The following is a 9,502-nucleotide window of genomic DNA, read 5'->3' as shown; positions in this document are numbered from 1 at the left end:
ATTTCCCTGTATTTAGAGCCATCCATCATTCCTTCAATTCTGACCAGTTTCCCAGTCCCTGACGATGAAAAACATCTCCACAGCGGGTAGGCTAGTGGTTAGTGCGTTGGACTAGGAACTGAAAGGTTACAAGATCAAATTCTGGAGCTGACAAGGTAAAAATCTGTCATTCTGCCCCTGAACAAGGCAGTTAACCCACTGTTTCTAGGCTGTCATTAAAAATAAGAATTTGTTCTTAACTGACTTGCCTAGTTAAATAATTTAAAAAAGAATAATGATGCTGCCACCCCCATGCTTCACTATGGTGTTGGGTTTGTGCCAGACATAGCTTTTTCCTTGATGGCCAAAAAGCAACATTTTAGTCTTTTCTGACCAGACTACCTTCTTCCATATGTTTGGGGAGTCTCCCACATGCCTCTTGGCGAACACCAAACATGTTTGCTTATTTTTTCTTTAAGCAGTCTTTTTTCTGGCCACTCCTCCGTAAAGTCCAGCTCTGCAGAGTGTACGTATAAGGGCACAAGGTGAGACCCAGACACGAGAGGCAGATGGTTTGAGTCTTTGATATTTTTTAATAATCCAAAAGGGGTAGGCAAGAGAATGGTCGTGAACAGGAAAAAGGTCAAAACCAGTTCAGAGTCCAGGAGGTACAGTGTGGCAGGCAGGCGCGAGGTCAGGGCAGGCAGGTACAGAGTCCAGAAAACAGGCAAGGGTAAAAACCGGGAGGACTATCAAAAGAGAAAAGAAAAGGCAGGAGCACGGGAAAAACACGCTGGTTGACTTGGAACATACAAGACAAACTGGCACAGACAGACAGAAAACACCGGTTTAAATACCCAGGGGATAATGGGGAAAATGGGTGACACCTGGAGGGGCTGGAGACAAGCATAAGGACAGGTGAAACAGATCAGGGTTCAGATACTCCAATCTCGGCTGTGGAGCTTTGCAGCTCCTTCAGGGTAATCTTTGGTCTCTTTGTTGCCTCTCTGATTAATGCCCTCCTTGCCTGGTCCATGAGTTTTGGTGGGCGGCCCTCTCTTGGCAGGTTTGTTGTGGAGCCATATTCTTTCCATTTTTTAATAATGGATTTAATGGTGCTCTGTGGGATGTTCAAAGTTTCAGATTTTTTTTTATAACCCAACCCTGATCTGTACTTCTCCACAACTTTGTCCCTGACCTGTTTGGAAAGCTCCTTGGTATTATTGCTTAGTGGTGTTGCAGACTCTGGGCCTTTCAGAACAGCTGCATATATACTGAGATTATGTGACACTTAGATTGCTCACAGGTGGACTTTATTTAACTAACTATGTGACTTCTGAAGGTAATTGGTTGCAACAGATCTTATTTAGGGGCTTCATAGCAAAGGGGGTGAATACATATGCACGCACCACTTTTCCATATTTTTTTAAACAAGTAATTTTCGGGGGGAATATTTTGTTTTTGACTATTTTTTGTTGTTGATTATTTGGACTATTTTGTGTATGTCCATTACATGAAATACAAATACAAATCAATTTCAATTACAGGTTGTAATGCAACAAAATAGGAAAAACGCCAAGGGGGATGAATACTTTTGCAAGGCACTGTAGCCTCGTTATTGTTATTTTATTTTATTTTTACTTTAGTTTATTTGATAAATATTTTCTTAACTCTATTTCTTGAGCTGCATAGTTGGTTAAAGGCTTGTAAGTAAGCATTTCACGGTAAGGTCTACACCTGTTTTATTCGGTGCATGTGACAAATTCCACAGCCACAATCAAATTCAAGTTGACACTAAAAGCAAAAGTTAAATGTATTAGTGTTGAGGCTGAAACATAACCTATACCACTCTTTCTAGACAACCACCTGTCCTCCTAATCTTTATTTATGGTTGTCTATAACAAAGCAGAGCTTGTCAGGAAAGGTGAAGATGTCCCTCTTCTTTATCTGACGCCATATTTCTTAGTATGGTACATTATGGGATTATGCAGTCCAACATTTAAGTGTTGACTCATAATATGATGCTCCAAATGGGGCTTTAAGTTCTTCTTCAATGGCAATTAGACACAAACACAACATGAGTATTCAATATCAATTCCATCAAACTAATCTGATCTGTTTTATGTATTCTTCTTTTTGTTAAGTTAAACATAACCTCATGTGTGTGTGTGGTGAGAGTGTGTCATGAGGTTAAATGACTACAATTTCTCAATACTGAATCTAGCTAGCTAAAGTAAGCTAACATTACAATAACTTTAACTAGCTAGCTTAAATTAGCTAAAACGTACCAACTGTGGCGTACAGCAGGTCAGCCACCAGGGGAGACTCGTCGAGGCCTGGTGACAGACGGAGTCTACATTACGAGGAAATGGCTTCCTCTGCTGGACGTGCTAGGTCTTGACGGGCTCTCCTGCCAGGACTAATTGGTGAGTAATCAAGGGGCTGATTGCTCTCCAGCTGGATGAGTCCCATAAAGCTGCCAGAAGGGCAGCACACGGGAGAGGGGACTGGGGGAATGGAGGTTACTCCCGTATAGTCACGCTCAATCCCAGGGATAACGGAGGGAGCTCAGTTTGGTTCCCCCAGGATACAGCAAGACCCCGGAGCCCGGGGCTCCCAGGAGGAGGCCACGCGGCCTATTGGACCTCGCCAAGGAGGTGTGGGAAGCCCAACCGGCCACCTTACGCAGGGTGCTGGAACACGTGGAGACTATGAGGGAGCGGATGACAGCCATATGGCCAGTGGTAAGGAAACATATGGAGAAGGCCCAATGTGCCCAAGCCCAGGTCTACAATCGGGGAAACCAGCCCCTAGAATTACAGGTGGGAGACAAGGTGTTGGTCTTAATCCCCACAGCAGAAAGTAAGTACCTGGAAACATGGCACGGGCCGTATGAGGTGATAGAGAAGCTGGGACCCATCAATTACCGCGTGCGGCAGCCGTGGAGACGGAAACTTGGGCGTGCTATGGTCGGGACCGAGGACTCCAACGGTACCAGGGGTGGTCCTGAGCAATGAAGACCTCGACCCGGCCCAGAAGCAAGCACTCCGGGAGCTAGTACAGTGAGGGAAAAAAGTATTTGATCCCCTGCTGATTTTGTACATTTGCCCACTGACAAAGAAATGATCAGTCTATAATTTTAATGGTAGGTTTATTTGAACAGTGAGAGACAGAATAACAACAAAAATATCCAGAAAAACACATGTCAAAAATGTTATAAATTGATTTGCATTTTAATAAGGGAAATAAGTATTTGACCCCCTCTCAATCAGAAAGATTTCTGGCTCCCAGGTGTCTTTCATACAGGTAACGAGCTGAGATTAGGAGCACACTCTTAAAGAGAGTGCTCCTAATCTCAGTTCCTTACCTGTATAAAAGACACCTGTCCACAGAAGCAATCAATCAATCAGATTCCAAACTCTCCACCATGGCCAAGACCAAAGAGCTCTCCAAGGATGTCAGGGACAAGATTGTAGATCTACACAAGGCTGGAATGGGCTATAAGACCATCGCCAAGCAGCTTGGTGAGAAGGTGACAACAGTTGGTGCGATTATTTGCAAATGGAAGAAACACAAAAGAACTGTCAATCTCCCTCGACCTGGGGCTCCATGCAAGATCTCACCTCGTGGAGTTGCAATGATCATGAGAACGGTGAGGAATCAGCCCAGAACTACACAGGAGGATCTTGTCAATGATCTCAAGGCAGCTGGGACCATAGTCACCAAGAAAACAATTGGTAACACACTACGCCGTGAAGGACTGAAATCCTGCAGCGCCCGCAAGGTCCCCCTTTTCAAGAAAGCACATATACATGCCCGTCTGAGGTTTGCCAATGAACATCTGAATGATTCAGAGGACAACTGGGTGAACGTGTCGTGGTCAGATTGAGACCAAAATTGAGTTCTTTGGCATCAACTCAACTTGCCGTGTTTGGAGGAGGAGGAATGCTGCCTATGACCCCAAGAAACCATCCCCACCATCAAACATGGAGGTGGAAACATTATGCTTTGGGGGTGTTTTTCTGCTAAGGTGACAGGACAACTTCACCGCATCAAAGGGACGATGGACGGGGCCATGTTCCGTCAAATCTTGGGTGAAAACCTCCTTCCCTCAGCCAGGGTATTGAAAATGGGTCGTGGATGGGTATTCTAAGTCATGTTTTGCAGAGGGGTCAAATACTTATTTCCCTCATTAAAATGCAAATCAATTTATAAAATTTTTTACATCCGTTTTTCTGGATTTTTTGGTTGATATTCTGTCTCTCACTGTTCAAATAAACCTACCATTAAAATTACAGACTGATAATTTCTTTGTCAGTGGGCAATCGTACAAAATCAGCAGGGGATCAAATACTTTTTTCCCTCAGTGTAGATCGGAAAAACATGGCGGTGTTCTCGGAGAAGCCAGGCCGCACGACCCTCATTGAACTGTCCGCACCTGGCCCAGGGAAACGGTACGAAATTCCCGAGGCCCGAAGGCAGGCCGTGAAGCAGGAAGTGGAGGCTATGCTAAGGATGGGGGTCATCAAAGAGTCCCACAGCACATGGTGCAGCCCCATCAGCTTGTTCGACGCCTACCCCATGCCGAGGGTGGACGAGCTCATGGACCGGTTGGGATTTGCCCGGTACATCAGCACCCTCAACCTGACCAAAGGATATTGGCAGGTACTGTTGGCAGCCTCCTCCTGGGAGAAGATGGTATTTTAGACACCGTACGGATTATATCAGTACCGGGTGCTCCCCTTGGGTCTCCACGGAGCCCCATCCACGTTCCAGCGCCTGATGGACAAAGTACTTCGACCCCACCAACAGTACGCAGCGGACAATTTGGATAATATCATCCTCCACAGTCAAGGTTGGGAAGAGCACCTGACGCGCCTCCAGGTGGAGCTGGACGCACTCAGGCAAGCTGGGTTGACAGCGAACCCCAAGAAATGCAAACTAGTGTTCGAGGAGGTGGAGTATCTGGGGTATTTGATCGGACGGGGGAACGTCAAGCCCCAGGAGAGGAAGGTCCATGCGGTATGTGACTGGCCCGCTCCACGCATCAAGACACAGGTCAAGTCCTTCCTGGGACTGGCAGGATACTACAGCCGCTTTATCCCCAACTTTGCAGCTATAGCCTCCCCCCTTAGCGATCTAACCAAGGCCCGCATCTCGAAAACAGTTAAATGGACAGGCGAGACCGAAGCAGCGTTCAGGCGCCTAAAGGAAGCACTGTGCTCCCATATGATTCTCGTATTGCCCGATTTCTGGGTGCTGATGTTGGTCCAGACGGATGCATACAACACGGAACTAGGAGCCGTCCTGTCCCAGGCACACAATGGGGAAGAGCACCCCATCATGTAAATAAGCCGAAAGCTGATACCCAGACAGAAAAAAACCTCTATGGTCAAGAAAGAGTGCCTAGTGGTGAAGTGGGCGCTAGACACTCTCAAGTATTACCTGCTGGGTACCCACTTCACCCTGGTCACAGACCATGCCCCCTTGGTCTGGATCGCCAGGGGAAGGGACACAAACGATTGGGTCACCAGGTGGTTCTTGTCCCTTCAACGCTTCTCTTTTTCTGTTGTGCACAGGTCAGGGGCAAAGCATGGGATGCCCTATCGAGAAGGGAGACATACGTCGCACTGACGACAGCCCCCTTCACCGACAGAGCTAAGGAGGAGATTCGTCGAGGCCTGGTGCCAAACGGGGTCTACATCACGAGGCGAAGCCTTCCTCTGCTGGACATGCCAGGTCTTGACGGGCTCTTCTGGCAGGACTAATTGGGGCTGATTGCTCACCAGCTGGACGAGTCCCATAAAGCACACGGCAGAGGGGACTGAGGGAAGAGAGATTACTCCTGTATAGTCTTGCTCAGTCCCAGGGATAACGGAGGGAGCTCAGTTTGATTCCCCCAGGATACAGCAAGACCCAGGAGCCCAGAAGACGGTATCCTGGAGGAGACCTATAGTTTCTTTTTGTTTGTTATTTAAATAAACACCCTTGAAACCAAGCTAATCCAACTCTGTCCGCATCTGATCTGTGTAAACGTCTTGACCAAACCCCCTGGTCTGCCACACAACACTTATAGAACAATTACCAGCTAGCATTACAGGCTATGTAGCTTGGCTAGCTGATGAAAAACTAAGATAACAAAAAAAACAATACATCATGTTATTTGATAGTAGTTTGATGAATTATTATCTTAGCTAGCGAATAGCTAAGGTTCACTTACCTTTCACGTCGATCCATTGCAAGTCATCTCTTATTGGCCGAGTCTCTCCAATCATCCCTGTGCTTCTCGCATCCAGTTGTCTTTTTGACTAACTTTCTCAATTTGAATTATTCGCACGAGTGCCCTTTGGTCACGAGCGCACTGCTGGTTCCAAAGCGAACCCCTAGTTTGAAAAGGGTTCTTCAAAGCACCCCTTTAGTCTACAAAGGTTAAAAAATTTACTGATAGCAGAGTATAGGTTCTTAATTATAAACTGGGTGGTTCGAGCACTGAATGCTGATTGCTGAGCCCTGAATGCTGATTGGCTGATTGTCATACAATTGGTATGACAAAACACTTATTTTATAATAGTAATAAGTTTATAATAGCAATAAGGCACCTCAGGGGTTTGCGATATATGGCTAATATACAAAGGGCTGTGTCCAGGCATAACGCAAAAACAGCCCTAGCCCGTGGTATATTGGCCATATACCACACCCCCTCGGGTCTTATTGCTTAAATGAACCTCAAGGTTAATTTCTTTACCTTATAATATCCTTAAGGACCCTTCAGGAACCTTTTCTTTTTAGAATGTAACAAAATAGATAAGCTTAGCATTTAGTTCTATGCCATCGAATCAAAACACAGTTTAAGTGTAAAACAGACGGTTCACCTTTTCCATTGACGTTTTTAGGCTAGGTCTGAATACTGTAATGTCAAATTTCTCATGTGGAAAATATTTCATTTATTAACATAATAAATACAGTGCCTTTGGAAACTGTTCAGACCCCTTGACCTTTTGCACATTTTGTTATGTTACAGCTTTATTCTAAAATGGATTTAAAAATGTTTAATCCTCAGCAAACTACACAAAGTGAAAACAGGTTTTTAGAAATACCTTATTTACATAAGTGTTCAGACCCTTTGCTATGAGACTCGAAATTGAGCTCCGGTGCATTGTCTTTCCATTGATCAACCTTGAGATGATTCTACTACTTGATTGGAGTCCACCTGTGGTAAATTCAATTGATTGGACATGATTTGGAAAGGCACACACCTGTCGATATAAGGTCCCACAGTTGACAATGCCGTGTCAGAGCAAAAACCAAGCCATGAGGTCGAAGGAATTGTCCGTGGAGTGCGGAGACAGGATTGTGTCGAGGCACAGATCAGGGAAAGGGTACCAAAAAATGTCTGCAGCATTGAAGGTCTCCAAGACCAAAGTGGCCTCCATCATTCTTAAATGGAAGAAGTTTGGAACCACCAAGACTCTTCCTAGTGCTGGCCGCCCGGCCAAACTGAGCAATTGGGGAGAAGGGACTTGGTCAGGGAGGTGACCAAGAACCCGATGGTCACTCTGACAGAACTCCAGAGTTCCTCTGTGGAGATGGGAGAACCTTCCAGAAGGAAACCATCTCTGCAGCATTCCACTAATCAGGCCTTTATGGTAGAGTGGCCAGACGGAAGCCACTCCTCAGTAAAAGGTACATGACAGCCCGCTTGGAGTTTGCCAAAAACAAGATTCTCTGGTCTGATGAAACCAAGATTGAACTCTTTGGCCTGAATGCCATGCGTCACGTTTGGAGGAAACCTAGCACCTTCCCTACGGTGAAGCATGGTGATGGCAGTATCATGCTGTGAGGATGTTTTTCTGCGGCAGGGACTGGGAGATTAGTCATGATTCAGGCAAAGATGATCGGAGCAAAGTACAGGGAGATCCTTGACCAAAACCTGCTCCAGAGCGCTCAGACTGGGGCAAATGTTCACCTTCTAACAGGACAACGACCCTAAGCACACAACCAAGACAATTCAGGAGTAGCTTCCGGACAAGTCTCTGAATATCCTTGAGTGGCCCAGCCAGAGCCTGGACTTAAACCCGATTGAACATCTCTCAAAATACCTGGAAATAGCTGTGCAGCAATGCTCCCCATCCAACCTAACAAAGTTTGAGAGGATCTGCAGAGAAGAATGGGAGAAACTCCCCAAATACATGTGTGCCAAGCTTGTAGCATCATACCCAAGAAGACTCAAGGCTGTAAACGTTGCCAAAGGTGCTACAACAAATTACTGAGAAACTGTGATATTTTTTTATTTATTTTTTTATAAATTAGCAAACATTTCTACAAACTTGATTTTTCTTTGGCATTAGGGGGCATTGTGTTTAGATTGATGAGGGGAAAACAACATTTATTCAATTTTAGAATAAGGCTGTAACGTAACAAAACTTGGAAAATGTCAAGGGGTTTGGATACTTTCAAAATGTACTGTAATTCACGGTGGCAGGGTAAATGAACTAACAGTTCATAGAGCGAACAATGAAATTATCACAACACACAGGTTGTAATATAGTTTTTTTTACATGGATTGGCTTCCCCACTGATTTTACCCATGTAGCGCTGCTGCGTTTTGCTAATGACTGCATCCAAAACAATGGCTCCTTGAGGGCTGTGAGATGCCCAATTGGCAAGCTCCCAACATCAAAAACCTGAGGGTGTATAGCACCGGAATGGCATGTGCTTGTCTTTTTAACATAGCTCGCAAAAATCCTCTTAGATTGGTTTTGGGAAACGATATCTGATGAGCCAATCCGTACTTACTGCAAAAAAGTCCCATCTTTTTCTAAAAACGATAATAAAAAATTCAGCATGTGTCATATCTTCCAACAGAGCAAGATCAGCCTCTCATTCGATTTCCCATTATCTCAGTCTTTTATATTCTTTCAGCAATGGTTTCACTTGCTTCTAATTTAAATTACTGTAAGAAATGCACCGATGTAGTGAAATGATATGCCTGTCAAGATACAGTTGAAGTCGGAAGTTTACATACACCTTAGTCAGATACATTTAAACTTTTTCAGTTTTTCATAATTCCTGACATTTAATCCGAGTAAGATTTCCCTGTTTTAGGTCAGTTAGGATCACCACTTTATTTTAATAAGAATGTGAAATGTCAGAATATTTTTTATAGGATTGAGGTCAGGGCTTTGTGATGGCCATTCCAATACCTTGACTTTGTTGTCCTTAAGCCATTTTTCCACAACTTTGGAAGTATGCTTGGGGTAATTGTCCATTTGGAAGACCCATTTGCGACAAAAGTATTAACTTCCTTACTTATGTCTTGAGATGTTGCTTCAATATACCTGTTTCAATATACCTGTTTTGTACCTGTTTCCTCCAGCATCTTCACAAGGTCCTTTGCTGTTGTTCTGGGACCGATTTGCACTTTTCGCACCAAAGTATGTTCATCTCTATCTGCTGTCTTATCAGGTGTTCTGTGTGAATTTAAGTAAGCTCTCTCTAATTCTCTCTCTTTCTCTCTTTTTCT

The sequence above is a fragment of the Salvelinus alpinus genome, chromosome 15 (assembly GCF_045679555.1).
Source record: "Salvelinus alpinus chromosome 15, SLU_Salpinus.1, whole genome shotgun sequence".
Taxonomy (NCBI): Eukaryota; Metazoa; Chordata; class Actinopteri; order Salmoniformes; family Salmonidae; genus Salvelinus; species Salvelinus alpinus.
The sequence above is the reverse complement of the archived record's forward strand: the minus strand, read 5'-3'. Positions refer to the sequence as shown.